The following is a 24,947-nucleotide window of genomic DNA, read 5'->3' on the forward strand; positions in this document are numbered from 1 at the left end:
TGCCTTTCGAAGTCCCTCCATTGTGGAGTTGGAAGAGCACCTGGGTGAACAGGCTATGGCAGGAGCCTCCAGCTCCTGTACGTGCCCATGTAGCAGGAGCTCCCCTCTTTATCTGCAAGAGCTCTGTGTCGCAGGGCTGTGACTAGGGTAAAAGACACTTTTGCTGTACTTTTTCTCTCTGCCCCTCCCCTACACCTTACAGAGGGTGGAGGGCCTAGAGAAATATTATGGCACTGCACAAAAAACATGGGGGAGCACTGCTGGGGCAGAGGATGGGGGGACAAAGCTAATAAGTGGGGCTAAGTACCCCCTTGGAGCCATTTTCTTTCATGGTTAATGAATGTCTAGAAGACCCAGTTATTTTTGCTAATTTTGGTTGTTAATGGTCCAAAGAATCGGAACTTATCTCTGTATGATTACATATGATTTAAAAGTCTAATTTAGGTGCCTGCTTGCTTTATTTAAATCTTGGCCAGAGCACACCGTCATCCCTATTTGTAAGTCATTATCTCAGTGCTCTCAGACAGCCTGGCCAGGCCCAGGGTGTGCCTTTGACACTCCGTTTCATAGCTTTCAGATGTTATCTGTTTTCACTGCGCGTTTTGGGGGCTGGGTTGTTTATCCAGACATTGACTGTTTTTCAAAAAAGTAAAACTAGTTCCTAGGCAACCTTAATGAATAGTAAGAACACGTTAGTTTGTTCATAATTTAGATGACTTTAGCTTGTTTACAGTGATGTTTGGTTTATTGCAATGGGTTGGCTTAGCTTATTAACAGTGAACTATGTAAATATGAGGATGAGAACAACAAACCACCAGAGGATCACAGCATGGTTATCAGGCTTTTTTTCTCTGAAGTGTTTTTATTGAATAGGTTTATATTGTTAAGTTTTTAACAGCAAAGAGTAGCAGCATTGCGAATGCTTTGATCTTCAGAAAACATGAATTACAGAAGGTGAATGATCGTTTCCTAATGCCTCTCTTAGTGTACCTACAAAGAAACAAAAATGTATAGACATGTAAACATATCTATATATACTTACCTATATTCTCTGTACACTTCCATAAGCATATGTAAAAAAGCATGCTGTGTGTTATAATTGTCATTCAAATTTTTTTTCTCCAAAGTACAGATCTGTGTTTTTGATGCGGTTGCCCTTTATAGCAGGAGCTTGGACTACTAAGCTTAGGAGGACAATTCTGGTCATAATGACTGATGTTCTTAATTTTCCCCTCTGAAACATACATAAAGGGTCAGGATCACTCTGTGTTATGCAGTCAGCAATCATTAGATGTTGAAAGCATCTAATGGGGGATGTCAACAGATTGAAATGTTGCTAAAATCAAAATACTAGCACAAAGACATATAAATCCTTTTAGAAATGTACTGGATGAAATGTATGTACTTCCTACAGGTAATCAGGGAGTGAGGCTGTATTTATGAATACATTTAATCATTCAGGTCAATTTTCGGCAGACCCTGGGAAACAAATGTGTTTCTGCTGTTCCCAGGTTATATTCAGCCCAGAGCCTGTTTTCCTGACCAATTTGCAAGGATTTGGATACCTGTTTTCTGAAGGAAGAGCTGACACAGCCCAGTTGGAACAGTGTTATACCACTGAAGGGGTGTAAAGTGCTTTGAACAATTGGTGTAAAACATGCTTACTACCTCCCTGTTGTGGCATGTAACTCTAAAGCATAAGCACATACAAATCTTAGTGAATTGATACTAGCCTATAAACTTCTGTTTGGAAGTGCCACGTACATGTCTTTGTTCCTATTTCAGTAAACTCTTTATAGGCATCAAGATTCTGCATGTTTTTCAAGAACTATTATTTCTTTTGCAGTATTTGGGTTTTTAGCTTTGAGCACAGGATTATAACCACACGAGATTTACTTCAACATTAGGGCAAGTTCACTGGAAACAATGTCTGTTCTGGTTTAATTACATTAAGCCAAAAAAAGAGAATCCATACCGGAAAGTGTAGCTATGTGATATAATAAGTCTTTATCAGTTCACAGAGTCAGCAACATTCTTGGTAATTTGCCTTCTATCTGAGCAATGTGAAATCAGCACAGTATACTTTGTTCTGATTTTTTTTTTATAAGCCAAAACATGCCATTCTTTCTCTCACAGAATTCTATTTTGTTTTCTAGTTTTCCTATGTATTTCTATAGGCATGTTCAAGCAAAATGCTTGTTTTAATTTGGAGTGAAGTGGAAGAACCTGGTACTAGGAAGATAGGCTTTTACTTACCGAGAAGTTACCGCTATAGTGAACTCTCCAGAATTGTATGTGGGGAAGCTGTCAGGACAAGAGCTGACACATCTGGCAGGTCTCACTTTCACCGCAAGCTTTGATGCTTATGAGAATCCAGAATTTAAGAAAGTCACAGAGATGGGAGGAGGAACACTTGTTGCCTCACCAAATAGTATGTGTACAGTGGGTTGCAAGCTATGAAAGTCCTGCGCCAGACTGTGTCAGTTGTGTTGCCATTTAGGGTGTGAGTCTGCTTCTCTATACCAGACTACCAATAGTACCCAAGGAGAGATTTTTCAGAGCTGGGAAAAGAAACTTGCCACGTTGCTCCCGTGTTCTTTATGCTGTGTCTGAAGCAGGCATGAAACAGGAACGGTCAGTGCTGGTTGTAGGTTACTTCAGAAGCTGGAGTCTCATAGGACAGCATTGCTCTTGGGCAGGCTGCTCTGAGACAAAAAGCAGGACCTGGCTGTGCGTTCCTCAAACTTTCATCCATAGGCATCTTGATAGGAGGCCTTCTGCAACCAGCTTACTACTTTGTCTTTTGTAAAGGATATTCCACCTTTTAGCAGTGATCACGTCCCATCTCTTCTGTTGCCTTTTCCTGTCCTCTTCTGTTAACTGTGTCTGCTTTTTCTTCCTCGTGATTGTTTCCTCATGCTGCCTTAGCACCTCCGTCCCTTTCTTCACTGACGGTGGTCTTAGAGGATTTGTCTGCCTCTGCACATTGTTTTGGGATCTCTCCTGCTTGTGTGTTCTGAAGAAAGTAAAAGCATAGGGTTGGTTTGTTTATTTTTAAGAGCTATTTCAAAAGAGCATTAGCATTGTAGAAAAGCCTACAATAAGCAGGAAATGAAAGGGAAGGAAGAACATCGATTCACAAACAGATATTTTGCCTGCTTCCATGCATTCTCAATTAAAAAAGCCTCTTGGGTTTTTTTATTTATTTCATTCTTATAGTACTCCAGTATCTTAAAGCAGCATTAAGGTCCATGACTCAACACAAGTTTTTGAAGTGCTCATCATTTCCTTCTGTATTATTGCTGAGAAAAGAGAGTAGATGAATCCCAAAACCTAATATAGGGCTGATCAGGTTGAAAATTGGTACCCAAATACCAGTGTCAGGTGTCTTTGGATTGCCCCCAGGTGTATTAAATTAGGGTAAATGAAAAGAAAGTGGCTTGGGTTGTTTCAGCTGAGTGGCAATGTGTCTTCTTGGAGATATGGTCTCTCTTCTATAGACAGATCACGGAGATAATATGAGCAAAATAAGAGGACTAAAGTTCTATTTAGCATGTTTCTTCCTGTTTTTAGCGATATGTGACTATGGCTTGTTGGTGGTTGGGAAACACATAGTAAAAACAAGAGTTCAGCTAAGTGCGGTAGGATGTTGATAATAGGAACTCATAGTAAGAGTTTAGGATACCTTTTTACTCATGGAGACAGAACAGACAGTCCTGAGGCTGTGCAAATCAGAAATTATTATTATGTTTTCTCTCCTTAGCCATTTTTCTATTTTACTTTGCTGAAATCTCACCACTGCTTACAATATTCTATCCCTAGTATTTCCAAGATTAATTTTGAGTCTTTCTTGGGAGACTTTTGTTAAAATAGCCAGTGCTTGCAAATGCATTTGAACAACATTGAATATTTTCTGATCTGTAACATGGTTTTTGTTTGGTTTGGGATTTTTTTGTTTGGTTGGTTTTGTCATTTTTTGGTTTATGTTTTTTTTTTGTAGGTGGTTTTTTTTTTTACATTCCTGTATCACCTAGAATATGGCTTAGAAGAAACCAATCTGCTTTGAGGGAAGATCTTAACTCTGTTTAGGTTAAGTGAAAGTGATATCATGAGATTTAATTGGCCTTACTAGTGAAAGTCGTAAGTCAGAACTGAAATGGTGCTGCAGGCAAAACTGAATTTAGTGGAACAAAATTGGCAGAAACAAATAGCAACAGGATTTTATTTAAAATGTTATTTTATTTAAAAAGTGGTGAAATTGGTCAAGAATAAAATACAAATGGAAAAAGAACTCATCAGAAAACCAAAACATTTCTAGAAAGAATATCTGCCTGTTCGGACACCCAAATTCTATCAATGTGTAATTCTCATGTCTTTAAATGCAAAGGTTATATAGAATCACAGAATGGTTTGGGGTTGGAAGGGACCATAAAGATCACCTAGTTCCAACCCCCTGCCATGGGCAGGGACACCTTCCACCAGACCAGGTTGCTGAAAGCCCCATCCAACCCGGCCTTGAACACTTCCAGGGATGGGGCATCCACAGCCTCTCTGGGCAACCTGTTCCAGTGCCTCACCACCCTCGCAGTAAAGAACTTATTCCTTACATCTAATCTGAATCTACCCTCTTTCAGTTTGAAACTGTTACCCCTTGTCCTAGCACTACACTCCCTGTTAAAGAGTCCATCCCCCTTTCTTGTAGGCACCCTTTAGGTACTTGAGGCTGCTATAAGGTCTCCCCAGAGCCTTCTCTTCTCCAGGCTGAACAACCTCAACTCTCTCAGCCTGTCCTCATAGGGGAGGTGCTCCAGCCCCCTGATCATCTTGGTGTGCCTCCTCTGGACCTGCTCAAGCAGGTCCATGTCTTTCTTATGTTGGGGGCCCCAGAGCCCCCAGAGGTAGGGTCTCACAAGAGCAGAGTGGAGGGGCGGAATCACCTCCCTTGACCTGCTAGCCACACTTTTTTTGATGCAGCCCAGGATGCGATTGGCTTTCTGGGCTGCGAGCACACATTGCTGGGTCATGTTGAGCTTCTCATAACCAACACCCCCAAGTCCTTCTCCTCAGGGCTGTTCTCAATCCAGTCATCACCCAGACTGTATTTGTGCTTGGGATTGCCCCAACTCATGTGCAGGACCTTGCACTTGGCCTTGTTGAACTTCATAAGATTTGCACGGGCCCATCTCTCAACCTGTCAAGGTCCCTCTGGATGGATCCCTTCCCTCCAGCATGTTGACTGCACCACACAGCTTGGTGTTGTTGGCAAACTTGCTGAGGGTGCACTGAATCCCACTGTCCATGTTGCTGACAAAGATATTAAACAGAATACACCATGATCCTTTTTCTTATGACATGACTACGGAAGAATGGTGTGAACCACTACCTGATGTATCTCGTGCTGTTCTGTGTTGTCTCTGGGATGCCTGTAGTTACTGACTGGAGCTCACCGATTTTTTTGTTTATTTTTGCCCATTTTACATGCTGCTTTATGGAGAATGTAGGAGGTTCCTGTAGTATTATTTTTTTTTAACATGCCACAACTTACCAGTTTGCTGGCAGCTATTTGGATTAGAGATACATCAAGCTAGAGCTACACGTTAACCCAATGGGTAGGCGTGAACAAAGAACCGAGATAGCTCAATTATCACATCCAAAAGGCAATTCACGTGGCAGCTTTTGTTTGAAGCTTTTCACAAGCTGAAAAATTGCTTACAAATCCAGAGGAATAAACCAGCTCTGCTCAAATACAGTGAGAGGACACAGAGATGGCAACTGTGGAACAAAAACGTTTGAAATGCGTAAAAGGTTACAGGAAGGGTTTAGAAGATGATACCTAGAGGGAGTCAACAGCATGCACCTGGAGAGGGCAGGCTTACTCTTCCAACCCCATGACTATGTAAGTAGACAAAAGCTAACAGTTTCTGAGAGTCATTGGTAGGACTTCTCTGATGTTTGAATCTTGACTACTAAAACTCTCATCTGGGGGAGCTGAATGCTCAAATTCTGTCATTAGTTAGCAGGGACCGGAGCGTACATGAGGTATGGTGAGCCCTGTCACACCGCAAGAAGAGTCCCAGGTGGTGGAATGGCTGGATGAGATGGCTTTCTTTTGAAAGTGATAAAATAGTGCTTTCTGAATGCTTAAAATGTAGCAGAGCAAATTGGTTCCTGTTATTTTGTGGAAGAAGGAACAGAAATGATAAGACCCCCAAGGAAGTAGCTGATGTAGCTGTGGGAAGATGGCAGAGGGGGCTAAGTTGTGATAAGCTCACCAAGGTGCATCCATGTGCCTTGCTTTAGGAGAAAATAGATGGAAAGGAAAACAAGAGAGGAACTTAGTGAGAACCTATTCTGACAGTGAAAATAAGAGGAAGTAGAAATCAGTCATAACTAGGATTCATTAAAGAGAGTAACTGTTGTCAGCTGCAGAAAAATGGAAGGACCTCTTCAGGGTTAAATTCTCCAACTCATTAGGGGCTTGAATGGGCTGAACTCCAGCTGGATGATGAGGAGCTACAGCTGCAAAACTTGGGTGATAGAGAGAAGCAATGACACAGAGGTCAAGCAACTGAAAAGAAACAGGCTTTGTAAGAGGTGAGCATATGAAATGCTAACCCAAAAGTGGGGCAATAAATAAATTAAAAAAAAAAAAGAAAATGTAGGTGGCTGGAGGAAATGTAAACATGTATCTTGACTTCAAAAAAGTTTGATGCCGCTCATAGTGTATGTGGAAAATCACTCCCTCAGCAAGGCAGATAGTCATTAAGACTTGGGGCTGACCTGCAGAAATGTAATGAAACTCTTTCCTTAAATACAGTCAATACAAGAAAAGCATTCAGATGGTGCACAAGCACTTGGAGGAAAATAGGTGTGGTGATCCAGCTAAGAAATGTGGAAATGAGTGAAACGTGTTGTGGTCGCTACTGTGGTGTTTTTTTAGAAGTAATTGTATTAGAACCATTATATACCTGGAAACTTAAAATTTAGCTAGTGATTAAGTACATAAATTGCAGTTGTGTTTCCAAAAGGTAGTCCAAGAAGGAGTGGTAAAAGCTAATCTTCTAGGATAGGTAGTAAATTGATGTGCATTTGAGAGATAGAGATGTCAGGAAAAGGACTGGTAACTTGTCAGAAGTCCTGAGAATGCAGTAGGTAGGTGGTGGGAAAATGCATTTTCTGTCAGCCTTTTTAGGCAGCTTGCACTCTACCTGTGTAGTGGTAACCAAGTGACTGAGGTCTTGGGATGTAGGAGTTTCGGAAGTACAACTTGCTGTCAAGTCCAGACCCAGCTATTGAAGGCAGCTGGATTGTATATTCTTTTACACAGACTAATTGTATTCCTTTGTAAATGCCTGGAGGGTTTGCTGAACTGATGATTTGTATTGTAAAATGCTTTATATAGTAGCATCTTTCTTCCCTATAGCAATACTACCTCTGGTTTATATTTAGTGTTTAGAAGAGAGGCCCTGGCCAGTGTTTGTAGGTTTGTACTCTGTTTGAATTTAGGAGCTGTATAAAGTTATAATGACTAATGTACTCTGTGTGTGCTGAGGTTGGTCACCACCTATGTGAAATGAAATATAAGTATTGCTGCTATAGTAGTGTCACTATTCCTTCAACTACTGTCCTATTCTGCTTCCTAAAATTTATCAACAATTTTGATAGGTCCACGAGTTGCCTCCTCCTGTGTTTAAGCCTCTCACCTGTTTTAGAGCTTGCTTTTCTCTTTGTGGTAATGGTAGTGATCCATATTCAGGTAGGCATGAGAGCATGGATTCCAATATTCAGCTAGTCTTCGGTATGTTTGTATCCCTTATGTAGGCCACAAACAGACTCTGAAGTAGACCAAAGTTAATACATTAAACTTTGTTCCTAAGCAAGTCTGCTCTATAATGATTACTGGAAAGTCCTGAACAAGTCGGGGTTTGGTCAGCAGATATTTATCCAAAGCATTTACGATGTGAGGCTTGCTATAAGCCAGGCACTACTGCAGTCAGTCCCTTCCTTTCATTTTGGACAAATCTAAACACTCTTGTGTTGCTGACTAAAATTTGCACAGTCAAGTTTATCTTCCTTGTGTTCTCTCACATTGGTAAGTGTCATATAATCACTAATGCTTTGTTTGCTTTCCCTCCCTGTTTCCCCTCATGTATACATGGAATGAAATGTCTTCTGAAGGTCTTCACAGACTGTTGTCTTTTTTACTTTACCAAAAAAAAAAAAGTTTAAAACCTCTGTTAGTTAATTAAAATACCCTAGTTCTGCTGCACATAAACTTGTTCAGGTTGGTTTTGCATCCCTAGATTACATGATTATGATACTAGTCCTGAAACTTTACTTTTGTGAGGTTTCCCTTTTTAATTTTGTAGATCAGGACTTGGTAGCTGCTGGCTCAAGACAGGCAAGGTGCATATTTTTTTATTGTCTGGGGCTCACAGGTCTTACCCAAAGTCCACTGACATTAACAAAAAGGTCTCCTTTAGCTTTGGGTCACATAAATCCTTGGGTCCTGAAGGGTGTATCTGTCACATAAACAACTAAGATGGATAGAGCAGAGTCTTACAGATAGAAATTGTGTAAACTAATGTGGAAAGAGATGTTAACAGTGTGATTAGTTAGTGTGATCTGTGTTACCAGCCGTTATTCAGCAATGGTAAGTGGCAGATTAAATTCTCAGTGGAATTTTCCATTCTTTCAGGCAGCGCTTGCAGCACGTGTGTCCCCTCTCTAAAGGGGATGTTTCAATGAATACATGTCACAGTTCTTAGCAACAAACCCACGATTCTTTTTGTCAAATTTTATGCCATATAATGTTTCTATTAAAAGGGAATAGTGGAAAGAAATCGGTAGAAGATTTCCCCTCCCTCCATTCTTCCTGAAGAAATTCATGAGCAGTGATAACAACTCTTTTCCTACTCTTACTTTGTCTGTATCTAAGATATTGGAGTACTTTACAGATGTTAATTAGGCTTTACAACAGATCTGAAAGTAGGAAAAAATTGTTTTGTTCACTTCTAAAACATAGCAAGTTCTGAGTGGAAATTGATAGCTGTTTTAAAGATAATTGTGATGCAGTGAAATAATCTGAGGGAGGAAAATGCACATGTTGTGACAACCAAAATTTTGGAGAAAATTAGGGAGGAAAGCAGTACTTAATTGGAAAAAATTGCTTGGAGCCTGGGGTTAACAAACCTAAATTTCAGAGAAAGTACCATGAATTTCATAGTGACTATATGCAGAACTGCCCTTCAAAAATTTTCCTCTTACCAGCAACAATTTCTGTGTTAACAAATTGTTGTATAAATTGACTCTGAGATGTAATTATAAATATGGTATCTGGCATCAGCGACCTAATGTTGCCTTGTAGCACTTTCGAAAGCAGGCAACTACCACACTCAAAAACAGGAGCAAGATTAATCTATGCTGTTCCTACAAAGTCAAATGATTATAAATGTTCTATTGGCTTAAGGCAAAAATCCTTTTCTGTCATTGTGCAGTGTGCTAGTGGCTGATCAAAAAGTGCAGAAGCAGAGGGTGTTTTGTGAGGGTGGGGGTTAAATGTTATACGTTACACACTTTAATGCTAATCCTAAAAGAAGCAGTCCATGCACCGTCTGCTTCCACCTCAGCATCTGTTCCCTCTCTTAGGGGCCTCAGATGAGGTGGTGAGAGTATGAAAAGGTGCATTAGCTCACACCTCCCATGCAGCAGTAAATGTGTAGTACATAGTGAACTACCCCAACTGGGGCCCCAGTTCACTTATAACCTGGTCTACAGTCTGCCATCAATGGGGAGATTGGTTTTAATTTCTGTAAGCCGTGGGCCAGGTCTCCAGTGTTTCAAAACAATATTAGCTGATTTTTCCTTTCATTTTTAATACATTGAGATAGATTAAAAAGTTATCATTATCCTCCCTGCAAATTAAATTTTGTTTCCAAAAGGTCCTAATCCTAGCTGGAAGCTTTCTGGAATAACAATATTGAATGAGTGTTAATGGTACTTAAAATCCATGCAATTAATATACTTAAAGACTTAGAATGATAGATATTGTCCATAAAGTCTGAAATTGTGGGAGGATTATATATACTTTAGTCCGTGTTTAACTGTGTATATTTTAATAAGATTTTAAATTTCTGGTTTGTGTTTCTATTTCAAATAACAATAACAAAACAATTATGTACAAAAGGGATTTATAAACTTAAAAAAACCCACATAAGATTCACAATGTGTGCTAATGCTTATTATCCTAATTACAGTGGTCCCTTTTGAGGCATGCTTTGGTGTAAAATAATTAATTTTGATGCCTGCAGCTTAAGATGTGTAACTTGCTTCCGCCAGTTGTCTTATTGTAGAGCCCACAAGGGTGGAAACTGATGCTTAAGTATATTTTGTTATTCTAATCAGTCTTTTCATATCTTTGGAAGCCCTATCTGACTTTGAGAGATCAGAGCATACAGTGTTATTCAAGGTTAATATGGATGTTCCCAGTTAAAAAGAAATGTAAGAGTTCCCTAAAGCATATAGGAATACAGAATTGGATTTATTTTGCATCGAGTTGGCTAGCAAATGTTTGTATTTTCAACTGCATAACTATCTTCTTTCCCCAAATTGGGGTTAGTGTGTTACATTTGACTAACTTTTGCACGCTTGCTCTAACATAGGTTTCGAAGTTGATCTTGGAAAGGCATTATCAATTTGAAAAGGGCTTCAAGGCTCTCTCAGTGATTGTGATTGATGGGGATAGCAGATGATTAAAAATACTTGAATTACTTGAATATTGGAAACAGCTTTGAAATAATGAGAGCCCACCTGGGGTTGATGAGGTGCTGTGAGTGCTGTTAGCTTCTGCCTGCCCCACCTGTGAAAAATGCTGAAGACTGCAGGTGGAAGCTTAAGTGGAAAGAGGTGATACAACCCAGTCAGGTAGGTTTCTTTTTCCTAGTGTGATAATTTGTTTGGTTTTTGTGTCTTTTGGCTCATTAGTAAACTGGGAGGTTATAAATGTGGCTGGGTGCAGCTCCAATATTGAGCACCTTGCGACCTGGTCTGTCTGGATGTTGCAGACAGAGCTAGATCACGTAGTGCCTGATGGTGTGCTGAGAACACTGAAATTAAAGCAGCTGGCAGAAATGTTGGTCTTGATTAATGTCTATGTATTTGTCTTTGTTAAGTCTGCTTCACAGTCCTTGTTACCTCTAGCCAGAAATCTCTCAATAGTGACCTGTTGTCTCAAGACCTTTAAAACTGCAGAGAAAGGGCTGCTGCCCTTTTTAGTAAGGCAAAGTAGTTCACTGTGATTAGCCTTTCCTGAAGGAGCTCACACTTAGATCAGTGCTGGTAAGTAAGAGGAAAAGACATTGTCTAACACTGCCAGGGAGAGCAGGAAAACAAGGGAGGCAGAAATAAAATGAAGCATAATGTTGTATGTATATAATGTAGCCATGTATAAAAATGGATTTAAAGAAGGTTATGGTAAACACATACATGTACTTCTTAAATGCAGTTTCTACCAGAGAACTGTATGTTGTTCATATGCTTTTCTATTAGTGAGGAAATAGGCATATGACTTTTTTTTATTTTTATTTTTTTATAATTTAATTTGGCTCATCTGTGAAGATGAGATGCCATCCTTAATTAGTCTTTGTCTGTTTGGCTAGAGAACTTGGGATCTCTTTTTATCAGAATATGTAGTTTCTCTTGCACCTTTATACGCTGTGAAACTTGGACTGGATGAGATCTGGATAGCTGAGTACGTATATACGTTCACAGATACTTTAGCCTTATTTTTATTTATTGTCCTTTTCATTTTCTTTCCAAGCATTCTTAGAGGGTGCAATGTTATTAGAAAACCTTAGTTTCCTTTACGTAGACTAACAAAATTCTAAGTCCACGTAAAATGAATGATACGTAAAAGTTCAGATAATTACTAAAGGCCTCTCAGGAGGAAAAGTGACAAAAACTAAGTAAGAGTTTAAAGGGAGAGGTTTTGTTTCTAACTGTGATGTCAGATTTGGGTAAGTCTTCTGGCTCTTCGGAGATGTTTGGCTCTTTTGTATGCTTTGGGGATTAGGAGCCATGTGGTAGCAGGTTGTGGAATAACTAATGTTCTGCTTAAGGACATCACCTCCTTGCTGCCTCCTGGAGTAGGCAGTGTTGTTTCTACAGAGACAGTAGCTAACTTTGACTTGAAATGAAGCAAATAATTTCTTATTGTTATGTGCTTATCTGCACCTAGGAAAAGATGTAAAGTGCAATTGTTTTGCTTGTATTCTAAGGTAAAATTTGAAGGTTTTTATCTAAAAATTCCAACTTGTTAGCAGTGCTAGACAAGAGTCAGCTGTCTGGAAGACCATCAACCCTTGGAGCCTTTATGTGGCTAATAGAGAAATGATGCTCTTTTCTCAACACTGTTAAATGTTAATGGAGAAATGCTATTGAAATGTCAGTTAAAGCTTATTTTTCATTGCTTAGTGTAAAGTCTGTATTCTATTAATGACTTTAGATGAACAAGAAGGGACTGAAGTTATTGGCTTTGACTATTCCTCCCAAAGTTAAAGCTTCAGATTAGATAATGCAAAAAGACCCCTTCGGTGATGCTAATAAAGAGAAATGTCACTTGTCTAACACCTTCAAGTTCTTTCTGTGTTGCTGGCACACAGCTGATTTTGGGTGAGCAGCTTTTTATCTGATGTTGCTTATCAGTGAGGACTGTAAAAACTGAAAACAGAACTGCAGATGCCCATATGGCCATCTCTTCCAAAGCATGTATGTAAATGGCCTGTGAACAAAATGAAGCACAAGGCCTGGCACTTCTCTTGTCACTTTTTGTTACAACTGTGAAATTAAGTGAGCAAGATATGGTATCACGCAGGAGAGGGAGAGACAAGGATGGTTTTCTGTTTAATTTACTGGAGTGGTGAAAGTACAAAACCAGTAACTAATTTGTCCTTTTGGTAAAATCTGAAGTGTTGCACATGTGGGGTGTTTAACGAAAATCTTGTTGCCAATTGCCTTGTGATCAGTTGTTGGTGTTTTGGTCAAAGTGAACTTCATATCCTAGCTCAGTATCAACAAAATGCTCATGTGTTTTACTTAATACTTTGAAGAAATACATTTGAGGCAGGTTGTAGTACAGTCTTGCCATGTCTTGTTTTTGTATGCGCAAAAAATTCACAAATGTGGCAAAGTGCACATCTGTTTATTTTACCGTAAGTGATAAGAAAATTCCTTGTCAGTGTCTGTCTTGTTTCTGACTTCCTGCATATTTCTCAGTTTGCTAGTTAAAATGGGTGAAGGACATACACATATCTGGTTTTAATTATGGTGTTTATTGCATAATAAGTAGCAGCTTCCTCTTATTCCTCTTATTCACAACTGTTTTGTCAAAACATATGTTGCCTTATTCTTTTACTGTGTTAATGTATGCAGTGGTCATAGCCACGGTATCAGAGACAGGCTTGCCAAGGTAGTCAGTGGCAGCACCAGCCAGAGTCAAGGGCCAAATGAGAGATCCAGTGGGACTGGTTCCACTTTGAGAAATACTAGCAAATTCAAGGGGAGTAATACTGATAAATGAGAGCTTGACTAAAGGTTAGAAATGCATAAACAGTATTTGCTGTGTTCTGTTCTTCAACCCCAGAAAATTAATACTCAACCTCAGTAACTGAATGAGTGTGATTCTTTACAGTGAATTCTGTCTCCTGTGCAGAATGTGGATTTGGATGCACTGTAAAACTGAATCACTTCTGTGGAAGGTAGCATGTCACAGACTATTGCTAAATCTTCTGATCCTGAGTCCTGATGGAGTGATGAAATCAGTGGTAGGCAGAAGTACTTCTCACTTATGGAAGGAATTTTGGGAAGATACACCTTTCACAATGTTCTCCTGAAAAATCTGCTCCATGTGGAATTGCTCAATATTTGGTTGTTCTGCAGTCCTTTGCACAGATAACATCTTGTCAATTTATGAAAGTTATTTTGTGTTAATAAGTTAGTCTACCATGCATGGGTGTTAACTTTGAATACATACATATGTATTTGTTTAATCCTGTCCTTTTTGTACCTTCTGTGATGAATCATTCTCATCTGATGGTTTATCTTTTTTTGATCAAAATTTTGCTGCAAATTAAAGACAAAAGTGTTTTTAAAATATAGGGCTCAGTACATGGTGTTAGCAAACAGTTATGTGTTGCATCGTAAACTGTGAAGCCTTCACTCCAGGTCACCTGAGTTCTTCCTCCTTGCATTTACTTTCAGTGTTATATTTAAGCTCCTTCCCTCTCTCTGGACTCCCTTCTGCTCTCCAGCTGCAGTCTATGTTGGGTGACTCCTTTTCATTAATTATCTGTCAGTCCTAGCTTGTCTCATTAGCGTATGTCTTCACACTTGACCACAGTCTTGCTCCTGTAGTAGCAATGCAATCTCATCCTGGACACCTGCCTGCCAGCAGACCTTTAACTTGTCTGGTTTACAAATAAACAAAGCAAAACCTGATTATTGTGAGTCCTGGCTTTGCCTGAGTTAACATGGCCTAGACAGCCTTACATGTCTTCTGAGTTCAAGGTGGAATTTTCCATTCAGCTTAGCATCAAGGTGGCTGCAGGAAAATGTTCAGACTTGGTTTCTGACAGAGCTGTGTAACATAGATGGAAGCTGACCTCTGTTCCCATTTCAGATGTCTCTTTGGCTTTGGCCTGTTCATCAGTTTTACTCAGGGAATTAGATTCTCTTTTATTATATCCAGGAATCATAGAAATATATATTAAAGAGAAGGTATCTACATTCCATTCTTCCTCTTGTGATGCTTTGGTGCTGTTTTTCCATCAGCTTCCTAATATTTCTATTTGCATGCTGAAATATTGTTGTATCTGTAGGCAAGCACTGTGCAGTGTTTACTGTTCTATACAGACAAGAACCCGGTCTGAAACACACTTGATTTCCTTTGGGCATGCTTGCTTTTAGGAATTAGCTTTCAGAAAATAACTACGTGTTACTTGACTTTCTAGCAGAATAACAAGTGCCTGCTTGACTGAATCTTGCCTTGTCCTGTGTGCTAAGTAATCTTTTGGTTGTTTTTATTAGCCTATGCACATTTTGCTGCATTGACTGAAGGATGGTTGCCCTGAAGTATAAATGGGCTGTATGTGACACTTAATGTATATATAAGTAGTGTTGATAAGTACTAATTTTTCTAGATGTGCGCTTTATAAATGGTTAAAATATGGCATTTGGCTCCAAAGTGAATCAGGTTGTATTCTGGACCAATTGTTTATATCTGCTTTAAAAAAAGAAGTTTTCAAAAAACCCCCATAAAACAGTTACCCTTTCAGCCTTCTCTGTCCTTCCCATGCATGCCCTCAAGAGTGTGTACTGGAGAGGACTCACTTCTCCTGTTGTCACTAATAACTGTTCCTTTCTTAAGAATCCATTTAGTGCCCCTGAAATACAATAGCTGACTGGCAGATTATTATTATTTTTCCCTGCTGTTGGAGAAATTGCCAGTGTTTTCAAAGCATGATTCTTATCAACTATTCTGATTTTTATCAGAAGTCAGAAATGACTGAAAACTATCTAGACTTATGGTATCCCAAATTTACTTTTATCAGACCAAAACACCAACAAGGTGTCAACAACCATCATGTTGTATCCTGGAAACTGTTCTTGGAAAGTAGAAGGAGATGGGAGCACAGCTCTAAGAAAAGTAAGAATTACTTTTGTCTGCCATTTAGCATTGCCTAGTTAAATAAACAGTTGTTGGTTTTTTTCCTGCATATTTTACATAGATTCTGTTACTATTGAAAAGTGCATTACATTTCTATTGTTAGAATAACACCGGGTTTTAATTGATTTTTTTTTTTTTTTATATGAGGGAGGACTATGGGACTGGTCTGTGTGTAATCAAATACTGACTTTGCAGGAAATTCAGCATGTATGTATGGCTAACAACAACAATCTTTTGGCAATCCTGGCCCTTCAGAAACTTCCAGATCGTTTACCTGGTGATTAATGTGCATCAGTCTGCATTTGGGTTTTTGTTTCCTGTGCTTACAACAGAAAGTAATACCTTGTGAGCTGGCAAATACCCTCCCTTATGTTACGCAGGACAAACAACATTTTCTATTTCTAACCCCAAACCAGTTATTATTGATGCTTTCTTTCAAGCTATGTAGTATTTTAAATTAAAGAATAGGTGATGATACAGAGCTGTAATCAACTGCTCTCTACTTGAGGAGTCTTGTAGCTCCCCAATGATATTGTTAGGCAACGTGAATCAGGTACATTTTGTTGAGCCTTGCATCTTGCACTCCATCTCTGGCACCTTATGCATCATTTCTCTCCTCATAAGAGAAGGGACTCAGTGATACCTGAGGTAAGGAGTCCTTGAGGAAGAGACGCTGCCCTGTCACTGAGCAGTGCCAGTGATGCTGCACACTGAGAGAGGGTCCATTTGAAGGCTTGTACCCGAGTTGAGCAAGGCAGTGCATCCCCTGTTCTGTATCAGGATGCATCCTTCTTCTGCGATAAACTGGGCAGCAGTGCCTGTCCTGTTGCCTGAGGTGTTGGTTCCCACGCAACCGGAATAAATGCAAAGTCTACCTGGAGGAGAGCATGATTCCTCCCAAGTGAGCTTGGTTACTTCTGTGGATGAATTTATGGTGTTTGTAAATTTTTGTGACCTGGATTGTTTTCAGAAAGAGCTCACCAGAGAGAAGGGATAATGGAAACTACAAAAAAAGCTGTCTTGATACTTGCTCCCTTTCTATGCTGGATGTGTCTTTTGGGCTTTCTGGCAGTAGGTTTTATATGGATGTCTTGGTCTCTCATGCTCCACTAGAAGCTTTCGGTGGTTTCTCTGATGTGGTCATCCCAGCTTTGTTGCATTGCCCTATTCCCTCGACAGCAATGACAGCAACGACAGCAACTTCTAGCTGATAAAAGAAAAAAAGCTCTATTTTTTTAATTTTTCATTTGTTTACTCACTGAAATAGAATTAAATATACTGTTGCTTTAAAGGAGACCAGAGTAGGGCCTTAGACCTACATTTTAGTACCTAACAACAGCAAGGAATAATATATTATTATGTCAGCTCTAGCCATTAACCATGCCAGTCTGGTAGTGATACAACAAATCAATACTGCTTTCCCACCTGGGTAGGGAAATCACTGTTGCTTGTAGGAATGTCTGCTCCCTGGTTTCCTGTAACCCAAAGTGATGTGTCTTGTGCAGCAAGATGTCTGTCCTGGGCCTCCCTGGAACTATGACGCATCTTCTCTGCTCGTCTAGAAATGAGTCTCATTACCTCTGAGGACAGTATGTTGTCATTACTGTCACATACACACATTGTACTGCCAAACAGCTGTTAGGAATGTGAGATTCATGTTCTGCTACATTTATTTCACACTTCACACATTTGTTCTCACCTCCAAAGTACTGCATGGTGCTGTGTCTAATCATATTTTCATTTGCAGGGAAAGGAGATTTGCAGAGCAACTCACAGAGTGAATGATTTACATTAGTAATAAAATAACTTGGTATATTTGAGAAGGCTGATAAACTGGCTTTATGCTGTACTAACAGACGAAATCCTAAATTAATAAAGATTCATACCTCATGACAATCTGTTGAAAAAAGCTGCTAATGCAAAAGTTTAGGTGCATTGTGTATATGTATATTTTATACACTTATATGTAAAAAACCTTTCTTGTTATATACACCCTCTATATATATACACACACATTCACTTCTAATGCAACCTAACAGCTACTGTTTGTATAAAGAGCTACTATTTATATAAATGAAATTACAAATAAAAAAAGCTCATAAATATAATTGGGAAGGGCCTGTTTGCTTTCAGTTGCAAAGCATCATAAATACCAGTGACTGGAGTCCATTCTACTACATGCTGTGCTATAATCTGATTTGTCTGATTTATTTAATGAATTGCTAAATACAGGAGACACTTTACCAGTAACATTTCAGAAAGTGAAAGATTTTAAATATATTGTAATGTAGCAGTATTCAACATGCTGCAAAATAGGTCCCAAACAGCAAAACCTAATGGTAATTGGGCATTATTTAGGGATATAACTCTGGACATTTTTATTCTGTAATCTGTCTTCATTTGTGTGAACAGCTCCATTGGTAAATAAGGACTTAACTTCATTTAACACCCATAAAATTGCTGATTGCTTTGAAGTTGAGCAAAATTAATTCATTTCCAGTACGGTAAAGGAGGAGATTATGTTTTGGTCCATTTTTTTATTACAAATGACTCAAAGAGCAGCTTCCCATTAATCAGAGTTGGATAGTAAAAGGGAAGTGCTGGAGAGAGACCAAGAGATCTCCAAAATGGATCAAAGTACCTTTCTTTTAAAATTCTTTGAAGAATCTTGATATTGAGTGTCTTCTGTAGCTCTGCTCTGTGCTTCAACATGGTGGGTGTGAGAGAGCAGGCTTACTGTCTTAAGAGAACAGCAGACAAGAGGAATCCTTCCTTAGGGAGTAAAAAGCCCCCTGCAGCTCTGCTGGCTCCTTTCACTAGCAGAATGCCTCTACCTTTCCAACTGCGTAGGTGCTGCAGAGATGGAGCTATAAAATGCTGCCAAATCTAATACACCATAGGTCACATTCTTCATGCTTTATTTGTTGCTTCTGGGGAGCTACATCATGGGACCTGTATTTGGCCCTGGTTGGTCTTAGTTGTGCTGTGTATGAACTGCTGCCCAAGCTAACTTTAGTGGTGCTGCAGAAGTGTGGCCAAAGTCAGGACTTGGTAATTAAGCTGCCTGTAGGTATTCACTGTGTAAGCAGCTGTAGAGCCGGTGCTAGCATTCTTTTTCTAACACAAGTCTGAAGTTTGCAAAAGGGAACTGTAGTTTTCCCAACACTAGCAAAATAAAGAGTATGGTGATAGTAATAGATGGCTTGTCGTGCCCTCTCTAGACTACTGCCACCATGTCAGTCCTGAAATTTCAAAGAAGGAAAGAAATAACTGATTTTTATTGTTTCTAAGTCTTCTAGACATAACAAACCTAATTTATTCCTTCAGCTGCAAGTCTTAGTCACCACATGAAAGGAACGACTGTATTTTATTTAAATTCCTAGTTCACCAATCCGAATTAAAAAAATAACAATAATTGCCTATTGTCACTCTGAACAAAATTCTCCTTTTTAACAAGAACAACGCCTTGGATTTTCCTTTATCCATTTTTACCATTCAGTTACCAGATGCTTCTTAATGTGTCTGTGTTACGACAACACTGCCTTGTGTTCATTGGCTCTTAGAGCACATAGGCAGGAACACTACAAAACTGTGTGAGCGGACAAAAAGGTAGTAGATAAGCTTCAGTGCAAGCAGTGCAGGTGATGCATTGTGGAGGGAACATGCCTGTGTGATCTTGGACATGGAGCTGGCAGTTAAAACTCAGGAAAGAAGTCTTTGAGCTATCATTTACTGTTCCCTGAAATGATCGTATAGGTGTGCAGTGGCCAAAAGCCAACAAAATGTTGGGCATCCTCAGGAAGATTATTGAGAGGGAGGCAGAGGACATTGCCTGTATCTGTTAGGATGCTAAAGGGAATTGGCAGAGATGTGTCCTCTAGCATTCCTAATCAAGGTTAGCTGTAGCTACTTGGCAAGGCAGAGGGACTGCAGAGAGCATCCTTATGTGCTCTTCCCTATAGTTTCTCTTAGTGCTGCCGTGTGGAGTAAGTTTGCGCGGTATAATGCATGCACAGGGGCCTGGTCCAATCCCCCATCTAATCAGTTTAAATCTTACTTTTGTCTTCAGTGGACAAATTGGAACAGTCTCTCAGCTGTCAGGTAGAATAATTTTGGAGCCGTTTTGTCCGTATTTGAAGATAAGAGTTCATACAAACAAACCAAGGTTAATATGTCACCTCTGAGTGTATTTCCCACAGTAAGCTGGAAACATATCCTTAACCGGAGATGCCTTTTATATTTATGAAAAATGGTTAACCACTTTTCTGTATCATCATTAGCATTCCCCTTGGATAAAATCCAGTGATGAACAGCTTCCTGATGGAAGAGGTCATGGCTTTTCCCTCTCCCATAAGTATTACATGTCAGTAATATGTTTGAGATTAGTGAAGCAGATAAAGATTTAGAGCCATGGGGCCAGTGGCATTAAAAGAATAATGTAAGCTGTCTGCTGAGGCTGCTTTTAAAAGAGGTACAAAGCATATTTATTATTATGAACAGGGCAAGAAATTAAAATTCTTTGAATTTCTTGTTGTACCTACAGTACCCTAAGCACAGCACAGCTTCTACCCATGTTTGGGAAGTAGTGAAATTCTGTGTGCTGTGTAACCGTGCAGAACAGTGGCATATCAGACACAAGATGTTAAGGGTGAAATAAAACCTTTAGGCCAGTAGTCTGTCTTGTATTTTGAAAGGTGCAGAAGTTTAGTCAATTCATAGACCTTATGAATGGCCCATACTAATGGGGATACTTCACCCCTTCCCAGCTAACAGTGGGATGGAATCCACGCTGCGGCTGGCATTGCCCTGCAGCTGGTGTGTACGCACGAAGGACCGCCTTATGCATATAGTGTGTTAACAGCATCACAGAATAGTTAATCCTCTCCAAATTCTACACTTGTGTTTCCAGTAATATTATTTATTTGAGCTGTGGCGTGGCTGGACATTTTAATCTGGATAAGGAACTCATTTATTGTTGTGCTTGTATAGTAAAGCAAAGCACTTCCCCCCCGCCCCCAAGTGCATTTTCTGAGCTTTTTTCTTGGTTGCCATCAGGGTCCTAAAATAATACCTAACTTTGATTCATCAAAAGTGAGATGTTAATTTGTACACTGAAGACAGCATGATAGGAATTTTTTCTTGCATTATTAGTGGAAACACTGTCATTGTTAAGAGGATAAATTAAAAACATTTCTTTTATTTCTAAATGAAACCTATGCCCTTTATTAAAGCCTTTGAAGGAAAGATTTTGGTCTCAGAAAACAAAGTAAAGTTAAACTGATGTTTTTTGTTTGACTATCAATCAGACTTGTGTGGTCATTTCCCCTTGGCGTCAGAGCTAAACTGTTATGAGATTTAAGTTTAAATGTGTGAAAAATGAAGAAAGGAATGGATGATTCAGGATTCTTGTTGTTTCTGTCTGGGGCAGGAGAAAAATAGCTTTCAAGACAAGTATCTGGACCGATTACTAAATTCATTAAGGGAGATGAGATTTTATTTCAGAAAGTGTCTAAATTCAATTCAGAAGCTAATATTTTAAGGCTTTCTTCTCTACCCCACAACACAAAGCTGGTGTTTCCAGGGAAAACCATTTAGCTCCTGAATGGATATATGGTGTATATTATTCTTATTTTACGTGATTAATACCAGATGTTGCATTTAGGAGAAATATAAATATGTCCTACTGATTGATAATAATAGGCACATTTGAAACATTCAAACCTTTTTTTAAACAAACATCCCCAAGCTGAACTGAGGCCAGAGAGCTATGTGAAGAGCAGTGACTTGGGAGTTATGCCACTGACTTCAACAGGGTCAGGAATTTGGTCCAGTTGACAGTAAGTACCGAAAGAACTATTACAGAGCTGGAGCTGTAGGCTGTTCTTCAGTGTTTTCCAGTACAGACTGAGCTGGATGTTTGTGTCCTGTTACTCTTTGGGTGGTTGCAAGATTGCCATCTTTTGGTGTGCTCTGGTGAGCTGCTGTTTTCCATAATGGTTGCCTGTCTGAAATTGAAAAATCTTGCAAGGTTTTAGTCAGAAGTGTGTATTGAATTTTGAGAGAATGTTTTTTCATAATAATTTTTTTAAAAAAGGAAGATATGTTTTAGGGAACTTTTATGTTAGAGGCCCTGTGCTTTGCAGCAGGAGCATAACCTTTATGCATGAAAAATGGTTTTAGTCACTTTTTGCACATGCTGTTTTGTCGAAAAAAAGAAAAAACACCTTTCCTAATTCCTCATGTCTGACATCTTGCATTGTGTGTCGGGTCTGAAGGCAGCGAATGTGTGGTCTTCTGCTTCATGAGGAGAGCAGGGAGGCCATGGGTATTGCAGCTATCAGTTGGCAGTGCAAGTGGTGGGGATTTCTGTGTAGATCTGCAAATTCCAAGTCTCTGTGAATTTTTTGTTCTGTTTTGTGATCTGTGAACTGGTTTTCTCCTACTTATGCATACATCTGCAAGCTGCTGCTGATGATGATAAAAAATTTTGCTAATTGATGGATTGTGTGGGGGAAAAAAATCATTGTGAAAAGCTGTTGCTAACAAACATGTCATTGAAAGAATGGGTCCAACCACTTTTATCTATTCTTTGGCCTGGTTTCATAAAGCCAACCTAATAAATGTCAGGAAGCAGAGAGGCAGGTATTTTAGCTTCACTTCTGCTCTAGCATAAGGCATGGTTTAAAGTTTCCCCCCTTTCTGGGAGTATACTCAGTAATAAAACTTCTCAAATGCTTGCTTCTGTAAACATTACATTGGCCAAAATCCATGCTACATGTTACCAAAGGAAACCCCTAGCTGTACTCTTATTTGGAAGGTGAAGTGGTTTACATATGTGAAAATTATATACCAGCCCTGGAAAGATGAGACTGATATGCAAAGTTCAGGAAGGTGCACTCTGTTCTGCAGTCCTACTGTATAGTTAGTTATCTGTACTCAGTAGTGTACAGCCAACGTAATTTACTGGCTAGGAGGCCTTTTAAGGGGTATTTGCACCTAAGGTGCTAAGGTAGTTTCTACAAAAGCTTTAAATGGAGCTTAAGTGTGGTGAGGCCTTTGAACATACATGTCTTTGACTTTCTCAGGACTGAATCATTAGAGCTACTTGTCATGATACATAACTCCATATAGTGATCTGTCTTTTTACTAAACTCTTTTAAGCCAAAGACAATGTAGAAATGGCATCAAAGAATATATTCAGCCTTTTATGAAACGGTTCTTCGTTCACATGTAGTCCTTGTTGCTGTGCAATAAAATCAAGTAGTAAATTCTAAAACCCATAAAGTCAACTGAAACGTTTTAAAGATGAAATTACACCTGATTCTCTTAGGCTTTGTGCTTTACTATCTTGTGTTACCGACCTAAATCTGTTTGTGGAGGTTTTGCTTTTAGCAACAGATCTATAAAATCATCTAAGAGGTATCCATGGAAGTGTCGTAGGAGTTCATCAGCTAACAGAAAAACAATTATTCAGCACATGGTAATTTTATGGATTCCCCTCCCCCATCTTCCATTTAAGAACAGCGTGATTTGCAAACTGATGGAGTAAAGCACAATAATCCTAAAAGGGTCTTCAAGATGGAGTTTTTGTGGAGTAGTGTCACATGGTTGTAATCCTGGTGTGTCCAGCCAGCTCCCCCATCAAGCACGAAGTAGGAGGAGGTTTGGCACTGAATTGCTTAGGTCTCTTCAAGTGCTTCTTCCAGAAGTTTTAAAAGTTATTTTGACTAGGATCCTTTGTCTGTGAAACAACATCTAATTTTTATAGTGGAGCTGGAACACTTGGAGGCAGGGAGGGAGGGAGGGATATAAACATAAAAAAAAAAAAAAAAAATTTAGAGAGGCAACCAACAGAAACAGCTCAGAATACCTGACAAGTTTTTTTGCATTGCAAGTTTAGCTTAACATAGTTAAATGTACTGAAATATGTAAAGGGAACAGAAAGATTTCACCACTCCTACACTGTTGACATCTTTCCAAACCTGTATTCCATTGACCTGGACAACTTTGAAATAATATGTTTTCCTTCTTGGCACAAGACATCTCTTAGTTATTTAGAAAAGGCATCCTTGGTGAGCTATGTTCTCTGAATAAGTGTAGGCAGGATTTCGTTTTTATAATAAGTTAATGGTGGCTTTGTGTGATCAGTGGTATTTTTTCAGAGAAACGTTTGGGGTTTTTGGTTGGTTGGTTTGTTGGTTTTTTTTGTTTGTTTGGTTGGTTTTTTTCTCTCCAGGCAATTTCTACAGATCTTATGTCATTTAGATGATATGTTTTCATGGAAAAGGGCCTGCCCTCCCAGAAATATTCCAGGACAGTAATTAGGACAGTCTTGAACCATAGGATGAGACCCCTAACTTGAAGCTTGAGCTCAAAATAAGAGTGAGGTGCAAACATGCAAATCTTCTCTCAGCTGCACAGTAATAGCTGATTTAGTACTTGCAAAGGCATTGTTATCTTCTAAGGCATCATATCCAAACCAAAATCCATTTTTTAGTGCAGCGAAATGTTGGGCAATGAGCTAATGAACTGTTTTGACATATGATATTTTTGAAAATTATTGTTGGATGAAATTTACCAAACTAGGACCAAATTAATGATTTAGTTTCAGTTCCTATGAAAATGTGATTTTGGTTCTTTGGGTTTGTTTTTGCGTGTGTGTCCAGCTTTACTTAGTGTTATAATTTGCCACCACTGAGTGGTTTCTATGGAGTGTGTTTGGTATAAACACAAAAGACTGTTCTCTTCCGTGTGTATTAGGGGATTTTAGTGCCCAACCTCCACCTGAGCTCTGTCTGTGAGAGTTAAATCTGACTTCCATTGAAGTAATGGGAAGGCTCCCATGATTACTTCAAAAACTGGAGGAACCTAAAGAGTTAATTGCTTAGTTCCTTACTTGAATTCAGTCAGAATGCTTTAGTGTTCCAGAACTGCTGGGTTTTTTTAACAATTTCTAGTGAAATTTTAATGAAACTTTGGTTCTTATGCTGAAAAACATAATTATCCTTACTAGTGAGGGCAAGTGCATGCTGATTACTTCAGGAATAAAAAAATTAGGAGAATATAATGTCTATGCTGATGGTCTCTTAACTTCTGTCATTTAGCAAACATGCAGATTTCTTTTAAACTGATTATTGGGAGTAATTCTGTCTTTTTTTTTTTTTTTTTAGAGGGCATGTCCTAACTTCTCCTTTCAGAGGATATGCAACCTCCCATTCAGCTCCAC

This window comes from Aquila chrysaetos, chromosome 10, assembly GCF_900496995.4.
Source record: "Aquila chrysaetos chrysaetos chromosome 10, bAquChr1.4, whole genome shotgun sequence".
Taxonomy (NCBI): domain Eukaryota; kingdom Metazoa; phylum Chordata; class Aves; order Accipitriformes; family Accipitridae; genus Aquila; species Aquila chrysaetos.